The sequence below is a fragment of the Heterocephalus glaber genome, unplaced genomic scaffold (genome assembly GCF_053883595.1).
Source record: "Heterocephalus glaber isolate CG9 unplaced genomic scaffold, H.glaber_assembly_v1.0 deba00001571, whole genome shotgun sequence".
Classification (NCBI taxonomy): Eukaryota; Metazoa; Chordata; class Mammalia; order Rodentia; family Bathyergidae; genus Heterocephalus; species Heterocephalus glaber.
In genome coordinates this window covers 10022010-10043623 of record NW_028258356.1, presented here as the reverse complement: position 1 = coordinate 10043623, position 21614 = coordinate 10022010, and the positions used below count along the sequence as shown (strand labels likewise).

The window sequence follows — 21614 nt, the reverse complement described above, 5'->3', positions numbered from 1 at the left end:
CCAAAAGATAAAACAGGCACTGTAATAGCAGTGAAACACTGCAGAAGTAAATCTGGTGAACTGCTTCTAATTTATGCTTTATTGCCAGGTTTCCTTATCAGTAGAGCCACAGTTTTTAATTTCTATCCCACTACCAGCTTTATCCTTTTAAACCCAGAGGGCAGGGTGAATCTGGATAGATGGCTTACTGAGTTCTGGCACGATGAGGACTTAACCCCTAATGGCTATTTGCAGTTATATATTCTTTTTTTGTCCCATTTTCCCCCATTAAGTTTATTGGTACATTTTAGGTATACAATACAGTTACAGTTGTCCCATATTTATGGGAGAAAAACAGTGCTGACAGAGAGCAAAATAGAAGAAAAAGACAGGAAAGGAAGAGAGAGTAACAGAGACAGCAAAGTTAGATGGAAATTAATATACAGTCAGAGAGGTATCGGACCCTTAAGTCAGCACAAAGAAAAAGAGACATCAGAATTGTGGCTAGAGGTGAATCTGAAGAGAGTCTGGCCTCAGGATGGAAAAGCAATAGCCAGGCCTGCATGTCCCCTTAGAGATAAACAGCAACCTGAGATTATTTTATAACTAGAGCACATTACCACTTGCTCCATTGGGCCCAGACAGGCATGAGATACATTGGTGGATGACCTGTACGCTTAGACCCACACTCCCCTCTCTTTCCAGGATTTCCTTTGATCTTTCCGTACCCTTGATGCAGGACTCATTTCTTTATTGGATCAGTATTATCCAGGTGGCTATATTTACAGACTTATAGGTTGCTTGTAGTTTGACCCACATTGGACCCACACTGTGATTTTGCTGTATAAATTATCTCTGATGAAGAACCACCTTGGCAATCCCCTTTGGGACACCTCTTTTCTCTCAGGAGCTTTCTGTTAATAAACCTTTCTTGCTCTTAACAGCCTCTGTTCCTTGGAATTCATTCTTTGATATTCAGGGGACATGAATTTGGTATATCTGACATCTAGTAGGTTGTGAATTATAGTTTTCCTGTATCAAGAGGAGACTTCAAGTATTTGACTACTAAGTAAATAGTGCAAAACAACAATAAAAGAAGGGAAAGAATGAATACCAAAACATAATTTTTGCTCCGGATATAATTCTTTTAAATAAAGTTTTAAAACTCCCAGTTCTACATCTTTATAGGAAATGTTAGCTATTTCACCTTCACATTGATCATACAGTCAGCATCACATTAACAGCATAAAATTATAACATCAACCAGCCCAGTCACCTCTTCCGTCCCACATGTAACTGGAAAGTCATGCCTAATTACCTTAAGTAATGTCTAAGAAATAGGTATTAAAGATCTATAGCTCTCAGAGCATTAGGAATTTATTTAGTTAGCTCTTCTTTTATTTTGAATCATTTTCATCATTATGGCACTATAGAATTTCCTAAAACTTACGGCTTTTGTTTAGAAGATTCTGCAGGAGAGAAAGAATTTATAATTATCACTATCTCCTTAACAAGATGACATAAAAGCATCTTTGTCTTTTATTTCTAGTTTGAAGGTAATAAGATGCTAGTGCAAGAACATGGCTCTTCTTTTTAAGGAGTTGTTTATCATAATTCAGCTCTGAATGTATTTGTCTTTGTAATATAACCACATCCCTTTTCAATTCATCATAATGGTTATGTCCTATGAAAGTCCTAAAAATATTACTATTAATTGTGTTTCTATAACAGCCTTTTGTGTAAACCCAGTAATTTATGTTTCATTGTTGTTTGTTACTAGGATAAATATCTAATTTCTACTCAACTTAATGGAATTTAAAGGCCACAAGGACAGTTTCTGAGAAATAAATAGTGAGTAACAGAAAGAAAAGGAAAGTACCAACAACACATCCCTATTTTTTCCTCCCTTTCTGAGAATCCAAATAAGTCACACCCAGAAGGTCCACAAGGAAAGGACCCTGGAAAAGAATTCCAAATTACAACATAATTACAACCTAGAGTGTTCACAAGGGACCTCAACACTCCCTCCAGTCTGACTAACCAGCAGACAGGCTTCTTCCAATCTCCAGGCCCTTAATTTATCCTTTCTTACTTTAGAAAACTTGTAATTGCAAAAATCTTTCCTCCTTTGAAATATAAATCTTTTGACAAGCTTCTTGCCAGTCTTATAACCCAAAAATGCCTATTTCAAGGATTTAGGGGCCATCCATTCAAAATGGAATTATCAAGGAAGGTAGGAGTTTTATGTTTTTCCCAGTCTTGTGGGAGGTTGGGAGCCTAACTTGCATGGGACAGTGCCCAAAACTGTAAAATTATCTGCTACCTTGAAGATATAAGAAACTTTCCTTTTTCTTTTGGTAAAAACAACTAATAAACGCACATTCATCTGAAGCAAAAGACCTCTACACTGAAAACTATAGGACTCTGAAAAAGGAGATTGAGGAGGATATAAGAAAATGGAAAGACATCCCTTGTTCCTGGGTAGGAAGAACCAATATAGTGAAAATGGCCATACTTCCAAAACTGCTATATAGATTTAATGCAATGCCAATTGAAATTCCAACAATATACTTCACAGAACTAGAGAAAACAACCAAAAATTCAGTTGGAACCAGAAGAGACCTAGAATACCAAAAGCAGTTCTAGGCAACAGAGACATGGCTGGGGGTATCACAATCCCCAACTTGGAACTATACTCCTAAGCTATTGCGATAAAAACAACATGGTATTGGCAAAGAAACAGACCCGAGGATCAGTGAAACCGATTAGAAGATGCAGAAACAACTCCAGACATACTCAGCCACCTTATCTTTGACAAAGGAGCCAACCACCCTCATTGGAGGAAAGATAGCCTATTTAATAAATGGTGTTGGACAAACTGGATTTCAACTTGCCAAAGATTAAAACTAGACCCATATCTATCACCATGCACTAAACTGAGATCAAAGTGGATTAAAGATCTAAATATTAAGACAGAAACACTAAACTTGCTGGAAGATAAATTAGGTAGAACTCTGGAAGACATTGGCATAGGAAAAAACTTTGTGAATAAAACCTCAGTAGCACGGGAACTAGCACAAAGAATCAACAACTGGGATTTCATCTTATTAAAAAGCTTCTGCACTGCAAGAGAAACCACCAACAGAGCTAAGAGACAACCTACAATGTGGGAAAAAAATTTAGCAGCTGTAGCTCAGACAAAGGACTACTATCAAGAATATATAAAGAACTGGAAAAAAATCAGAGCCTGCAAATTCAAAGACCCAGTTCAAAAATGGGCATCTGAAATGAACAGACATTTCTTAGACAAAGAAGTAAAAGCAGCAAACAAATATATAAAAAAATGTTCAATATCACTGGTCATTCCAAAGATGCAGATGAAAACAGCACTGAGATTCCACCTCACCCCAGAAAGAATGGCTGCTATCAAGAAATCAACCAATAACAAATGCTGGTGGGGGTGTGGGGAGAAAGGAACCCTTCTCCATTGTTGGTGGGAGTGCAGACTGGTGCAACCACTGTGGAAATCCGTATGGAGATACCTCAAAGAACTAAGGCTAGAGGTCCGATTTGACCCAGCTATTCCCGTGTTGGGTACCTTCCCCAAAGAATTAAAAGAATCCTACTACAGCGATATATGCACACTCATGTTCAAGGCAGCACAATTTGTAATAGCTAAAACTTGGAAACAGCCCAAGTGCCCATCAACCGGGAACTGGATGAAGAAGTTTTTGTTTTTTCATAAAATGGAGTACTACTCAGCTATAAAGAACGAGAAACTAGAGACATTTATAGCTAAATGGATGCACACTGAGGCCATACTCTTAAGTGAAATATATAGACACACGTGTAAATACCGAATAGTTTCTCTAGTGTGAGAAATTGAAAGTGTAAATAACAATTAAAATGATTAAAATGAATAATTGGTAATTTAAAATAGGAAAAGGTTCAAAGGTGCGGGGGTGGTGGGAGGGGAAGGGGAAAGGAAAGAGGGGAAAAGAAAAATTATGAGAAAAGAAAAAAATATGAACAAAGCCTATGTAAATACGGAAAGGTGGAGGGGGTTAAGGGCACACAGGTAATGGGGGAAAAAAAAGAACCATGATACATAATGTACAGGTACAAGCACCCAATGATAAATGTAAACATATCGTATACCTAATATGTACCAATAAAAGAATTTAAGGAAAAAAAACCCACACACATTCACGTAAGTCAGCTCTTAAGAACAGTTCCTTTCTTAATCTCAGTGCAATAGTCATGCTGAATTCTGGCCTTTCCTTCCTACTGCAATAGCTTTGAAAAAAGAAATAAAATCTTCCTCAATTATACCAAGTTGCCAAACTGGGTAAAATTAGGACAAAATTTTTGTCCACATATATTAACAAATACTGCATTACTTTTTAATTGTACAGTTAATATGAAAGTTGTCTTCTCATTAAGGAAAAATTGTAGTTAAATATATCTCAATAATACCTGTAAATATCCCATTTAAAGAAGAAAAACAAGCAAACAGGTGGATCTGAAACACAACTTCTAAGGATGTTACTGGACCCTGTTAAAAAGATGTACAAAAAAAGATGTGCAAAATCATTTATATGTATATATGATATATATGGAGAGATATACATATATAATATATACATATACATATGTATATATTTGTGTGTGTATATATATGTGTGTGATGCTTTAAAGAATCTAAAATAATCAAGGCCTAATTTTCTAGTTATATAGTAGCAAACATACAAATCATCATTTGAATTTCTGACTCTTAAGGATAACAAAATCACAGTACTCAAGTTACTAGGAAATTTAGAGATAATGTTCATTTGACCACTACATATTACAGATGAGGAAGCATCTATATACTTTGTCTATATCTAAGTAAACATCCCCCATTATCATGCGATCTATTCATCTACTCACCTTTTTAAAATCCTGCATTCTTTGATGATCAAGCTTAAAATTTCTCTTATGTATCCTTAAAAGAATTAGAAAAATACTGTAGCTCTCAATAATTGATTTGATGATGTTGAAAAAAATTTTTTCAAGATTGTCTTACTGTAGAGTCAAAGATTTGGCTAGTTATTATATCTCTTTGTTACTTCAAAGGAAAATTGACTCTTCATACTTTGAAATATTTTATAAAGCTATCAAAATTTTCGTTTTTACATATATGGTCAAGACAGGCTTACTTTGCTCTAAGATCTAATTAAGGTATCTAGAGATAAGTATATCCCTTTCAAATGACTTTATAAGGAATTTATATATGTTCTTAGCTCTAACAATTTGGAATCTTATGAAGGGTTACCTTTTTGTTTTGATTTATACAGATTTCTCTTAATTGATAAGAGCCTTCCCCTGGTAAATGATAAATTAACATTAGTATATAAAAGCATGTGAGTCTTAGAAATGATTAACATGACATATTTTTCACTTAGTTTTCAACATAAAGGAAGAATAATTAATCCAATAGTTTTAATGACCCAGCATACACTTGCATCCCAATTTTCATTCTTTTGTATTCCTTTCCCTTTTTTTGAGGGGGTATGACTTCCATTCTGTTTCATAATTTAGTATTTAGCCTCCCTTCTGATGAATAACATTAATTTTACCCAAAGCAATAAAATTAAGTTTCCACAAAACATGGACCATGCTTCTATTATAGCTGCAGGGCTTAACACACTGCCTGATTCATAGCAGGAGCTCCAAAATTTATTAATTGAATGAATAATTCAGTGAATCAATGAGACACAGAACTAGTCTCTCAGAACCTTCTTAGTACAGTGTCAGCTTTGAACTTTAGGGACCCTTTCACAAGAAAGGCAAGCACCATCAGCTAATAGGATTTCTCTGTTGTCACCTCAGGAAGCTCACTTGCTATCCATTGTTGTTCTCCTGTCCAAATATAAATGCAAAAATTTCAAAGTCTAGCAGACACCATTCTTAGAATTTAAATCTTATAAATTTTCAGAATTTTAAATTTAATGTTTTCTAGGTCTGGTCCATGCAAATCTAGACTTGGACAAGGCATGATTTCTGTGGTGTACTGTCCAAGAACTGTGGGTCTTTTGTTTTTTATACCTGCTAGAAATATGGACTGCCTTTTCTCTAAGGACAGAGGACATGATTTCATCTGCCTTGGGATTCCTCCACCTCCAGAAAATTGGGAGGCTTTAAAGCTGCTCCCACATTTGTACTGTTCCCTTAAGACAAAGGTTTCTATGCCATATTCCTCAGCTAGAGTCTTGGTTTACTTGTATAGTAAATTTCAATTTATCTTTTCTAAAAGCAGTTCACATTTATGTTTTAATCTACACATTCTGCTCTTCAGATTTTTCACGTCAGTTTCTAGGATTTTTTTCTTTTTAAAATCACATACACAATTAAAACATTTATTATATGTGAACAATGATGTTCTTTATATTTAATTGTTGCTTTGCATAAGCAAGCAAAGAAGATTTTACTCAAGTCTTGCAATAGAAAAACAAAGGGTCAACTCAGTATGTCTCTACTCCACAAGAAAAAAGAATGTGGTTAAGAGCTGGGTGGGGGAATGTTAGTTTGTTAATTGGTTTTACCAAAAAGAAAGCCAGGTATTGACTGGATAACATCTCTTTTCAATTCCAGATATGAAATAAAACTAACAATTATTTGTGATCAATACTTATAAATTTATCAAAAGCAGAGCATATCCACATATTTTGTTAATCTCATTTTCTATTTTTATTCTAAAATCTTATGAATTTAATATTTATTTCGATTTGAATAATCACCCAAGATTTTCATCAAGGTCATTTTATATATATATATATATATATATATATATATATATATATATAAACAAATGCAAAAAAATCCCCAAACAAACAAGTCTGTGCCAACCCTCAGCCTTTGAATACTTCAAATATATTGCTTTTAATCCTGTATCTACTTTTAAACACTTCATTTTTATTATATATTGACAAATTATATTTTATATATTGATTAATTCAAAGTGATGTTATAGTTTTAAATACAATATGGAATGATTAAATAAATATATCTACTGCCTCAAATATTTCACATTTTTCATGATGAGAACACAAGAAATTCATTCACAGTGGTATTTGAATATACAGTACTCAATTACTAGTTATATTAACCATGCTGTACAATTAATCAAAAAAACCAAACAGACTTATAACTTGCATCCAAATGAGGGTTTGTCCCTTTGACCATAATCATCCTATTCCTTCCAACTCAGTTTCTACAAGCCGCCATATTAATCTCTGCTTTTATGAATTTAATTCTTTTATATGCCACCTATAAGCAAGAACATGCAGTATTTGTCTTTGCATTTGACTTACTTCATTTAGCATAATGTTCTCTAATTGCATTTGTGTCTGTTAAAAATGACAGTATTTTTCCTTTTTAAAAACAGAATAACAATTTCATTGTGCGTGTATACTGCATTATCCTATATCTACTCATGCCTTGACTGATACTTAGGTTGATTCATTTGTTATTAGTCCTAGCTAGAGCAATTAGATTAGACAGGATAAAGAGTAAAAAAAAAGCATTCAAATTGGAAAAGCAGAAGTTGATTATCCTGATTTGCAGAAGACTTGATTTCATGTTTAGAAAATCCTAGATTCCACCAAGAGCCTGTTAGAACTGACAAACAACTTCAGTGAATACAAAATCACCCTGCAAAAATAACTAGTATTTCTCTATGCTAACAATCAATTCTTCAAAAAAGAAATCAAGAGAACTAATCCATGTATAATAGCAATAAATATTAAGGTAGTTAGGAATAAATTTAACCAAGCAGATAAATATATGTACACCAAACTCTATAAAACATGATGACACAAATAAATGAAAAGCTCTCTGCTTTCATGGATACTATGGTTTAGATCTAAAATGTCTCCAAAAGTCCCCCATGTTCAGATGTTGAGCTTTTAGGAGGTAGTGAGATCATGAGGTACTTACTTATCAATGGATTGAGGTGGAGCCTGATGGGAAGAGGGTACTCACTGGGGACATGGACGGAAAGGCTGCATTCTTGTCCTCAGCCCCTTCCTCTCTCTCAGCTCTCCTCCACTCTCTCTTTGCTATCTGAATAGCATGGGATGAGCAGCTTTTTTTCATTGTGCTCTTCCACCATACTGTTTTTGTCATAGAGCTAGCTGACCTTAAATTGATACCTCTGAAAATGGGAGCCAAAATAAACCTATTCTGGTTGTCAGATATTTTGTCCCAGGAAAAAGATGACTAATACAATGGAGTAGAGTTAATATTGTTAAAAATATCCACACTATCCAAAGTTATCTACAAATTCAATAGAACTTCTATCAAAATTTCAAAATGATTATATGTATGTATATGTATATATATTCTTAAAATTCATACTAAACAACAAAATCCCTGAGTACTAAAGCTATCATAAGCAAACAACAACAACAACAACAACAAAAAGATAAAGGCAAAACACTACTTGATTTCAAAAAAATTGCAAGGTTATAGTAATGAAAACAACGTGGTACTGTCATAAATATACACGCACTGACCAAGGAATTGGAATAGAGATCCCAGAATAGAATCCATGGATCTACTTATGGTCAATTTATTTTTCATTAAGGTGTTAAGAGTAAGCAATGGGAAAAGGACAGTTTTCCCATTAAGCGACACTGGGAAAACTGGATAACAATATGTAAAAGAATGAGATTGGACTCCCATCTCATACACAAAAATTAATTCAAAATGGATTAAAGACAATCATAAGACCTGAAATTGTAAAACTACCAGAAGAAAACATGGAGAAAAAACTGCCTAGACTTTGGTCTGGGTGATGTTTTTAGATTTGGCCCCAAATGTACAGGCAACAAAAACAAAGAGATATAAGGTATTACAGAAAAATGGAAAGCCTCCACAGATAAAAAAAAGAGAGTAAAAAGACAACCTATTTATTGAAAAACTATTTTCAAGTAATATAGCTAATAAGGAATTAATATTCAAAATACATGAAGAACTCAAACAGCTCTGCAAAAAGAAAACAAATAACCTCATCAAGAAATAAGCAGAGCAAGGATGCCCACTATCACCACTCCTGTTCAATACAGTCCTGGAAACATTAGCCACAGCAATTAGAACAGAAAAAGAAATAAAAGGAATAAAGATAGGAAAGGAAGAAGTTAAACTGTCATTATTTGCTGACGATATGATATTTTCCGTAGAAGACCCCAAAAAACTCGGCCAAAAGACTTCTAGACTTAATTGCCAGATTCAGTAGAGTAGCTGGATACAAGGTCAACAATCAAAAAACAATAGCCTTCTTATACACAAAGAAGAGACTCACTGAGAGAGAAATTAGAGAAACAATTCCTTTTAAAATAGCACCCAAAAAATGAAATGTCTAAAATCAACCTAACAAAGGAAGTAAAAGACGTCTACACTGAAAACTATAGCACTCTGAATAAAAGAGATTGAAGAGGATATAAGAAAATGGAAAGACATCTTTCCTCCTCTGAAATGTAAATCTTTTGAAAAGCTTCTTGCCAGTCTTATAACCCAAAAATGCCTATTTCAAGGATTTAGGGGCCATCCATTCAGAATGGAATTATCAAGGAAGGTAGGAGTTTTATGTTTTTCCCAGTCTTGTGGGAGGGTGGGAGCCTAACTTGCATGGGACAGTGCCCAAAACTGTAAAATTATCTGCTACCTTGAAGATATAAGAAACTTTCCTTTTTCTTTTGGTAAAAACAATTAATAAACGCACATTCATCTGAAGCAAAAGACCTCTACACTGAAAACTATAGGACTCTGAAAAAGGAGATTGAGGAGGATATAAGAAAATGGAAAGACATCCCTTGTTCCTGGGTAGGAAGAACCAATATAGTGAAAATGGCCATACTTCCAAAACTGCTATATAGATTTAATGCAATGCCAATTGAAATTCCAACAATATACTTCACAGAACTAGAGAAAACAACCAAAAATTCAGTTGGAACCAGAAGAGACTTAGAATACCAAAAGCAGTTCTAGGCAACAGAGACATGGCTGGGGGTATCACAGTCCCCAACTTGGAACTATACTCCTAAGCTATTGTGATAAAAACAGCATGGTACTGGAAAAGAAACAGACCCGAGGATCAGTGAAACCAATTAGAAGATGCAGGAACAGCTCCAGACATACTCAGCCACCTCATCTTTGACAAAAGAACCAACCACACTCATTGGAGGAAAGATATAGCCTATTTGGCAAATGGTGTTGGACAAACTGGATTTCAACTTGCCAAAGATTAAAACTAGACCCATATCTATCACCATGCACTAAACTGAGATCAAAGTGGATTAAAGATCTAAATATTAAGACAGAAACACTAAACTTGCTGGAAGATAAGTTAGGTAGAACTCTGGAAGACATTGGCATAGGAAAAAACTTTGTGAATAAAACCTCAGTAGCATGGGAACTAGCACAAAGAATCAACAACTGGGATCTTATCTTATTAAAAAGCTTCTGCACTGCAAGAGAAACCACCAACAGAGCTAAGAGACAACCTACAATGTGGGAAAAAAATTTAGCAGCTGTAGCTCAGACAAAGGATTACTATCAAGAATATATAAAGAACTGGAAAAAAATCAGAGCCTGCAAATTCAAAGACCCAGTTCAAAAATGGGCATCTGAAATGAACAGACATTTCTTAGACAAAGAAGTAAAAGCAGCAAATAAATATATGAAAAATGTTCAACATCACTGGTCATTTGAGAGATGCAGATGAAAACAATGCTGAAATTCCACTTCACCCCAGAAAGAATAGCTGCTATCAAGAAATCAACCAATAACAAATGCTGGTGGGGGTGTGGGGAGAAAGGAACCCTTCTCCATTGTTGGTGGGAGTGCAGACTGGTGCAACCACTGTGGAAATCTGTATGGAGATACCTCAAAGAACTAAGGCTAGAGGTCCGATTTGACCCAGCTATTCCTCTGCTCGGTATCTCCCAAAGGAATTAAAAGAATTATATACAGTGATATATGTGCACCCTAGCAGCACAGTTTGCAACAGCTGAAGCTTGGAAACAACACAAGTGCCCATCAACTGGAAACTGGGTAAAGAAGTTGTGAATTTTTTATAAAATGGAGTACAACTCAGCTATAAAGAATGAGAAACTGGAGACAATTATAGCTAAATGGATGCATGTTGAGGCCATACTCTTAAGTGAAATAAATAGGACACACATGTGTAAATACCGAATAGTTTCTCTAGTGTGAGAAACTGAAAGCATAAATAACGATTAAAATGATTAAAATGAATAATTCATAATTTGAAATAGGAAGAAAAGGTCCAAAGGGGCAGGGGAAGTGGGAGGCGAAGGGGAAAAGAAAGAAGGGAAATGAAAAATTATGAGAAAAGGAAAAAATGGAAACAAAGTCTTTGTAAATAGGGAAGGGTGGAAGTGGTGAAGGGATCCCAGGGAATGGGGGAAAAAATAAGAACCAAGATACATCTTGTACAGGTACAAGCACCCAATGATAAATGTAAATGTATTGTATACTTAAAATGTACCAATAAAAGAATGTAAGCAAAAAAAAAATAAACAGGGGGCCTCAATAGACATTTCTTAAGGAATGATACGAATGGTTAACATACTTGAAAAAAATGCTCAAACTTATCAATCAATACACACAAATTGAAACCAAAATAAGATATCATCTCATGCCTATTAGAATAAATATAATCAAATAGATGAAACAGAAATATTGGTGAGGATGTGGAGAAAAGGGAATACTTATATACTTGGAGGGAATGTAAATAAAAAAAACACTATGAAAATTATTATGGAATATTTCATTAAAAAAATTTGCCATGTCCCAGAAATCCCATTTCTGGGTATGTACTCAAAAGACTTGAAATCAATACATCACAGAGACATCTGCATTCCCATGTCCACTACAAAACCACTGGTTTTAATGCTTCAATCCCTGCTTGTTTAGAGGACTCTTGGGTGTTTCACAGGAGAATGGGCTGCTATTGACTCTGGGTCAGGAAGCCAAGTTACAACAACAGCAAAAAAGATACATAATGCTTTCACTTATTCCAAAAATTGCTGCTTGAAAGAAACAAAATTTTATAAATTATCAATTTTATTCTAATCAATTTACTCATCAAAGATGAGTTATTGATGAATAAGATATATGTAACTGGATACCTTAAATAGAAAAGATTATACTCAATTTCCTTGAATGGGTTTCCTACATTTCTGGAAAGAGCCCAACAGACAAACACATAAAGCAGGCTTGTCTTTAAAAATCTAAATCTGAATGGATTCTACTCCATCTCATTCTTTCCCCTCCTCTGTTTTCCTCTCTTGATAAGGTAAAACAAGAACATACAAAGCAAATTTGCCCTGTAGATCTTTTTGCTAATATCTGTGATGGAAGTCTATGAAAATTATCAGAAAGTAATAAACTATTGCTGAAATAGTCTCCACAAGATCTGAAACATGAAGTTCAGTGCATTTGACATATATCTCTGCTTTTTCAAATAAGATGACTATTAATAAATTGTATCAGCAAAATACTAATGTTCTTTCCTATGATCTTAACAAGTAATTTAGACCAGAAATAACTAAGACCTTGAAAAATAGGACCTCCTGAAACTGGATGTTAAATTGAGGTCAAATCCAATTCCTTTAATTGATATATTCAAGGACTTAGAAGCCATAAGAATAGTTTTTCTGGGTTACTCTGCTTGTGATAATAAGAGATAAAATTTTTATTTAGTAAATTCCAGGCTCTTTTTTACACTCCTCGCTTTCTCACCCCAAGTTTTAGTCTTTCTTCTTCGAGTAAGGGATTTTTTGGAAACTCTCTAATTCAGCCAACGAATACTTTTGGCAACAATCAGGATCACAGAGGTTAATACACTGGAGACTGGATTCATCTAATCATATACAGACCAGCAGAGTCTAGAGAAGATGGCAAAAAAGAGATGAGAATAAGGTCTATGGGCTAGATATTTCTTCACAGGTGTAACCCTTCAAAGTAGAAAAAAGTAAGTTAAAAATATAACTTGACTGCTATAGGCCTTTTTCAAAATCAAACAAATAGTATTTGAGGATTCCAGGAGTGAAGCTTGATAAACCTTGGAAGTTTGGACATTTTAATGTGACAGGGATTTGCTTTTCTGTAGAACTTCAAATTTCTTTGTGATGCTCTTTAAGTTTCTGTGTTTGTGAAAGATTATAAAGATTTATAGGCCTAAAATGAAATATAAATTAATAATTGTTTTAATATAAGAAATGGTTAAGCAAACAAATGGACACTCTCTCATCCAAGTGAGTAAAATGTTTGTATAGTATTGTATTATCTTTAATTTTTATTGCTAAGAATTGCTAGGAGTTAAATGAGTTCTTGGAATCTGCCTACTGTTCCCTAAAGGCAATTGGAAAGAAAGTTACCAGAAGAGTCTGATAAAAAAAATAAATGATGAGTATAAAATAAACAAAATGTGATTTCTAGGTGATGTAAATACACAATTTCTTAAAATTTCACATTGAAAACTTAATTCTAAGGGGTTTTAATTTTTCAATAAAATTCAAATCAAAACATTCAAAATCGATAGCTTACTACAATAAGATCCTTTTAAAGTTAGTTATTTCACATAATATTGGATAATCATGGACACACAACTAGATGTACATGTTTTAAAACGAGCATAATTGGCATTCAGTTTAATCCTGTGAGACAACTATTGTAAAAAGTACTGACATTGGGCCGGGGATTTAGCTCAGTGGTTTCACTGCCTGCTGCGCAAGCACAAGGACCCGAGTTCGATCCCCAGTACCAAAAAAAAAAAAAAAAAAAAAAAAGTACTGACATATTTTTACAGATATATAATGGAAACTGAGGCATAGGAAGAATAAAGGCAACAGTTATATATTCCTTTCTTCAGCTTTATCAGGTTAGTATATAGGCTGTTAGTTTCTCATTATGAAAGCCCTGTGGTTAAACACATAAGTAAAATCAGACACCTAAATTTGGATTTTTATATTAAATTTTAAAGATATTACAGATTTGGAGAACAAAAAAGGTCCTATGCACTTTTACAACAAGAAAGACTTTATAAATTGAAGTGTCCTTAAGGATAAAGAGGAAAGATATCTTGCAGTAGGGGAAAATGGCTGTCCAGGCACACTACTCTGATAGAGCAGACATTCGTACACTTCCACAATAATCTCTTGGAGTGTGCTTGTCAAGCAATATCAAATTTTAGGATTGCTGGTAGAAAGGTGATCTTTCCTAATTATTTATACATTGGGGGCAAAAATGAGTGCAGAGAACACTGCTTTTAGCATACTATGTTTTTCCTGAATGTTAGGCTCTGGATCTCCTTCCTGAGGGAAGTCATCTGCATGGCAGGCACAAACGCCACCCAAAGGGCCCATCTCTTCTCCAGAGGCAGCCTCACATCAACCGGCCCATATCTATTCAAAGACGGTTCTTGCCAGCAAGAGGCACAGAACAGTAGATGCTAATAGGACAGCTACGGAAAGTCTGTTAGAACTCTCAATACAAAATTGTTCAAATAACTCCTAAGAGATAAATAAATGAATCTATATCATGCCCACATACTTGTTTACTCATTTCTAAGAAAGCAGTTTGAATTCTCAAGGTGGAAATTGAAAATCCCAAGTTCTATGGGCAAAAGGAAGCGCTCTGAAAGCTTAAAAATGCCTGGGGCATATTCCAATAGCTACAACAGTCTTTACCATTTAATAAGCATCAATTCAGTCTTATCTATTGTAACACATTATTTTTCACCCTGACAACTTACTATTTTTACCCTCATTTAGCAAATGGGGAAAATACAGAACAAAGAAGGAAACTAATTTAAGTAAGATGGCAGAGATATGGAAGTGGGATATGAACTTCTATTTGTCTTCCTCTAATGCTTAGGTCCTGGTTTTACCTTGCTCATACCTGGAGACTTGAAGCCATGAGTTATTTTTATGGATCAAATTTGGCTGACATCATTGAATGATGCTTAAAATTTGGCCACTCTCTAACTTGCACATATGCAGTATAAGTAAATTGACAGTCTTAGAAATATTTTCAATCTATCCTATGGTCATTATCAGTAAGTAAGAACAAAAGAGACTCAAACATCCTTTTCAAATCTAATAACCATTCTTGGGCTGAAAGCTTGGTGCTACTTCTAAGTCTCTTAATTTATTTTATTTTGTTTCTAAATTTTGACATTTTGGTTTACTATAATAATTTTCCATTTCACCTTCAGCACTGAGTTGCTATTTTACATTATTTAAAAATATATTCCAATGTATTTCCATTGTATTTTTTTCTATAACCTCTGTGTTCAGTTTTTTAAACTGAGCTTTTGATTTAGGCAACATGTCATTAGTTAGAAGATAGTAACTCTTAATGGAATAAAATATGAGGTTTTGATCTATGTCTACACTGTAGAAAGATTCAATCAAGCTAATTAGTATATTCATCAGGTTACTGTTAATGTGATTTAGTTTGTGGTGAAGACATTAAATATCTATAGCAATTTTTGCTATATATATAATCATAAGGATATATATATGATTATATATACAAGGATATGTATATAATCATAAAGATATATATCCTTATAATTAATTGTGATGTTCAACAGATTATTAAAGCCTATTTTTCTTGTATATCTGAAACTTCGTATCTTTTGATCACATCTATCCTTTCTCCATTTCCCTCTACCATCAGCTTCTGTATGGTCTTACATGTAATTTAAAAATAATGATTTCATAGAAATATGAGGATTCTATATTGGATTTTGCTCTCATCTATTTTACAAATGAGTCTACTGAATTTCTCTGACCCTCTCTCTCTCTCTCTCTCTGTCTCTGAATTAAATATAAGTATCTGTGAGTCAGTATAAAATGGACATATATAAATACCAAATTATCTTATTACGGGCAGTTTATATTTCTCATATGCTTCATTCTCAACAACCTGGCACTTATGGTAATTATTAATCAATATTAGAGATGAGACTATTGAGGCTCAGAAGGAAAATAAGACATCTACACAGTCACATGGCTAAGCAGTTGCCATGTTCTATGATACTAAATTCTGCAACTGTCCATTAAATCTTTTATGTTTTTTACAAAGTTTGTCTTTTAAACAACTCTCTTTTCCTAATCATACAGGTTATAACTGCTACTTGTTAATCATTCAAACATTACATAAATAATTAAGTTAAAAATTACTGACTAAAAATATTTTCCTATTTCCCTACATAATTGCTGGTAAGAACTTTCTGTATATTTATCAAAATTTCCTCTAACTTGATTATTTTTATTACTATTTCAGACCTAGGATAAAACTATGTAATGTTCTGCACTCTTGTTGTCTTTTTGTTGTTGATTTTTGATTTTTGTTAACATCTAGTTTAAGTTAGGTTTCATGTTAAAACTACCCTGTAACTAGAAGATACTCACTTGAGTCACAATTAGGTTACAGCTGAATTAAAGATAGATTGGTACTCTATGTGGTACCAAATGATCCCTCTTTATTGGCCTCTTGTGTTGGCATAGAAGGCAGTGTCGCATTCAACATATCAGTATTCAAATTATAGAAAGGTCAGCTGCAATTATTATGGTTAATAAAACACCACATTATTTGACAGAGTCCAACTATTAATGTTTTATTATTTTTTCTTCCTGAATCACAGGACTTAATAACAAATTTTAAGCTTAGGGGTTCTGGAGGAGAGTTCTGGTTATGTTCAGTTCCTAGTTCATGTTAATTACATTTGACCTTCAACTTAATAATAATTTCTATTCTTTTTTATATATATATATATATATATAGAGAGAGAGAGAGAGAGAGAGAGAGAGATATTTGAGATTAGGATAATTCCTGTTAATACAGTGCACGTGGATTCAAGATTCAGAATACATCAGAATTTATCATATGCATTAGTACAACCATCAAATATAACATGAGAATATTTCAGGATTCAGATCTCCTGAGGCTTGCCAATACTTTAAGTAATTTCTGTCTCCAAAATTTTAGATCTTTAAGAATCTATGTTGTGTTTGGATCAAGAATGACCCCCAAACCCTGGTTGGTTAGGATGTGGAGCTGGTGGGAACAGGTTGGGCTGCGGAGCGGTGGCCTAGAGGCCTCTGGGTCCCTCCTCCCTGTCTCTCCTTCCTTGCTTCCATGACCTGAGCAGCTGCCCCCTGCTAGATGGGTCCACCAGGCCCCTTTTGCCCTGGAGTCGGCCAGCTATGTATTCAAACCTCTAGAAACTGTGAACCCCAATACACTTCTCCTTTAAGTTGTGGGTGTCAGGCTCTGCGTCTCAGCAATGAGGAAAGTGACTAAGATAATCTACATTTCATTTTTCTATTTTTGTAATTAATAAAGTCACAATTTTTTAAGGTCATAGTTTTACTCTACATCAGAACATATATGGAATTTTGAGTGGTAGCTATATTTAATTATTGAGTTTGGATATATTAAATTATTTAATTGATCTCAGGGTAAATAAACCTAAAAATACCCACAAAGTCATCTATACTCTTAAATTGCACTATCTGTCTTTTTCTCAGACAAGAGTCTCACTGTGTTGCCCAGGTTAGCCTTGAACTTGTGATCCTCTTGCTTCAGAGCAGCTGGTATTCAAGGTATATACCACCATGCCCTGGCCAGTATTCTCCTTTACAAATAATTAAATGTAAAGCAATGATTTATGTCCAGAAGTAAACTATTACATGATATATCTTATGTGATTTACTCCCAACTGAATAGGGGTCCAATGTTTATACTTAAAATAGAGCATCACATCCTTCTACAATAGTTACTAGGGGATCAACCAAAAATGTCCAAAATAGTTTTATCATTCTTGTAAATATAAGTTATCACTCACTCTAAGTCTTGGTCTTATAATAGCAGGCCTTTTCTTTATGTCAATTAGTATTATTTGTTTCAAGTTCCAGTGCATGCTTTCAAACCCCAGCAGATGAAATGAAGACAGATATTAAAAAAAAAATGTGCAATAATCAATATTTTTTCAAGTGGAAACATAAGAAAGAGTGTTACAAAAAAGTCACAGAAATGGAGATGGAAGCCTCCTGTTTAACTACACTGTACTAAAGATGCATGGCTAGATGGATGCTATTGGTATTTTATTTCAAGATATAATTCATATGTAATTTCAAGGTCAGTAGAGAGAAAGAAGTTTTTTGGGTATTTTTTTAAGTAATGGTACCTTAAATTATCCTGATAGCTACTAAAATCTTACCAAAATGAAGGAAGAAAGGATAGTAAATATTTCTTTTTGCTATGCTATCAATAACATTTGGAGAAGAAAAAGTTATCAGGATGATTTCTTCTAGGTTTAATGCAAGCCAAGAGAGGAAATATTAATTAATTAAAAACATACTTTGGACATTTAAAAGTGTGATTTCAAAAGGACCAGGAAAGTGAATGCTCAGATTTGGCATGAAGTCTTAATTCCTGAGAGGTCTACTGAAGGATGCTATTGTTTACCTCATTTGAAAGTTGAGACTCCTAAAATGTGAAAATTAAGAACTAACCAGTCAGTAAGCATCTTTGTATTGCCTTAAGAATGTTCTGGCTAAAACTGTATGTCTCTTAAGGTCTCTATATATTGCATAAGCATTGTCTAACATTTACATGCTAAAGGATTAAACATCCCCTTAAAATTGATAAAAAATTTACCAAAATCGCATTAAATTAACACTTTTAGTGTATCCAACTTGTAATTGAACTCTGAAGTAACACTGCCATTAATACAAGGGCAAGAAAACATGTTTCTAAATATTATTAAGAATATAGAAAATATATCTGAAAGTAGCCATCTTTTTACAGATATTGTCATTGGTGATAACTTATTTAATACATTTTTATGTTGCTATATTATCCCTACTTGCTTCTCAGAAATCTTTAAGATTCACAGTTATTTTTGTCACTTAAGAGTTCTCTATAAATATACTTTTCTTCTTTATTTCTTTCACAGATTATTTAAGAGATCATATTAAGATTAAAAGTAGTTTTAAATTTTTATGAAATTTAAGAACTATCTGATATCATAAAATAAGTGAAAAGGGTGCATTCTTAAGAATATATACTTCATCTAGTAGAAGAAATACTTCATGTTTGATCCATAAATCTTATTGCAAACATTTCACTATGAGAAGAAATATCTTTTCTGACTTATTTATTGAATGTCCCTGGTAAAGTATACATATTGCAATCACTAATTAGCATGCACAAAAGATTTTCTGAAGAAAATACAGCAATATTAAATGTCTCCAGATACAAAAGCTTTTGCTTTAAAGAAATAGATTAAAATAAAATTGATTCCTTTGCTGCAATGCTTGCTTTTTTCGTTTCCCTTGCAGAGCAGGACTTAATCTAGAAATCTTATCTTCCAGAATTAGTTAAGCATGTAATCTGCTCATTTTTTTAGACACGCCTCAGTACTCTTTGTTTCACTCCATTGTAACAGTTATTACTTTTATACAGAATTATAGCTATTTTCTTCACATTTAAAGCACCAAAGAAATGAATCCGAACCCCAATTTGTTTACTACATTACTCCTACAATAACACTATTCTTATGCCACATGCAAAACTCATATTCTACTTTTAAGGAATAAAATAGGCCATTGATTTTTAGCTGGGAAACCAAACACAATGTTTTCTGAGCAATTGTGAGAGGGCTTCAAATAACCTGTTACTACTAAGAGTTAAAATACCAAAGTTTGAGAAGAAATTTATTCACACACTTGCATTACAATTTGGTTTCACAGATGAGAGAAAAATGTATGAAGTACTTACCAACTGTGTAACTGAACTCAGATAAAGCATTATTATTAGATGAATAGCTAGATTACACTCTTTAAGACCTAAATATGTGCCAGGTAGTACGTCAAATCTCAATATTTATAATCTTATTCTTTGAAACAGCTCTGTGAAGAAAGGAAGGATAAAATAGCACCTTACTGATTAAAATTTCTTTTACAGTTTTAACTTGAGAATTTTTAATGCTTCACATATTTTAAAAAGAAAAGATAATAAGAAGTGAAGAAAAAAAATCTCTCAATCAAAAATTCTAAAAAATAAAAAAATGAACAAAGGTGCATTTCAAAAGAATAACACAGCCAACCCAGAGTGGAGGAAAGCTCAGTTAATTTTTAATTATTTGGACTTCAAATATTTCCCCTATTTGAAGATACAAGTATCTTTAAACAAATACTTAATTCAGTTAGTAGATTTTGTTTCTTTGGATATGTAGATTAACAATTTTGAAACTAGTTTATACATATTGTAAGATGAACAAATAAGTAAGTATATTGTGGCTAAGGGAAGATAGGTTTTGCTTTGTCAAAGAAGAAAGTTACAAGTGCGAGGGAGTAGAATGAACTCCATGGTATTGGTATTGGAGGAGTTAGTTTGAATTTATAGCTTTTAATATGAATAGATAGATTATAGCATAAAATAGAAATAATTATGTGGTTATCTATATGTATAATAATATATTCAAACATATGTAAAATTTATAAATATATATATTAATAGTTTTATTCTATCTGCTGAGATAGCCCAGAAGCAGTGATATTGATGAGGAACAAGACACATCTAACCCTAAAACCCTGGTTTCTAAATACCTTTATTTACTGTAAGAATCATTAAAAATAGTTTATTGAAATTACTGATTCCAGGACTAATCAGGAAAAATAGAAGAAATGAACTTCTTGCACCATAAATTAGGTTACTATGCAAGGAATAGAGGAGACATGTTCAGCTTGAAAGGGCTCCCTTAGCTCAAATTCAGGACTATTTGAGTGTCTTCTTGTGTTATATATTACCTAGGACACATCACTGCTGTGGCATTGCCACCAATATGCTTAAAATAAATCCATCCAAGAGAAAACATTGGACAAACAAACTAAGGGATAGCCTACAAAATAACTACCTTACCTTATTTTTAAAATGTGTACATTGGGCTGGGGATTTAGCTCAGGGGTTCTGCCACCTGCCTCGCAAGCGCAAGGACCTGAGTTCGATCCCCGGTACCCCCCCCCCAAATGTGTACATCATGAAGCACAACTGAAGACTGAGGAATGGTTTGAGAGTTAAGAAGTTTAAAGAGACATGAAAATCAAAGGTATAACATCGCATTTTCTTTAAATATGAAAGACATTATTGGGACAATTGGAGAAACCTGAGTAAGATCTGTAGATTAGATAATAGTATTATGACTAGTAAATGTTAATTCTTTGATGTATGTAAGATAATGTCTTTAGTTTTAGGAAATACAGCCATAAGTATTTAGAAAAGAAAAGGGGAATTATACCTGCAATCTACACTTAAATAATTTCAAATATTGCACAAAAATAATGACATAGGTAGATGATAGATAGATAGATAGATAGACAGAGGTAGATGATAGATAGAAAAATAGATTAACCTTTGGGAATTCTGAGGGAAATGCATGCTGGAATTCTTTGTACAAACCATTTTTATCTCTTCTCTATAAGCCTCAAATTGTGTCAAAATAAAATGTTTAATAAGACAGCTTCATAACGTAGTTCAATTATTATCTCAATTTA

General features: G+C 33.5%; 1 protein-coding gene across 13 annotated transcripts in view; it reads right to left on the bottom strand.

The window, feature by feature from the left end:
* The window catches only part of Syt1 (synaptotagmin 1), a 531406-nt gene that overhangs the window by 456576 nt on the left and 53216 nt on the right, over positions 1-21614 (bottom strand). The window lies entirely within an intron of this gene.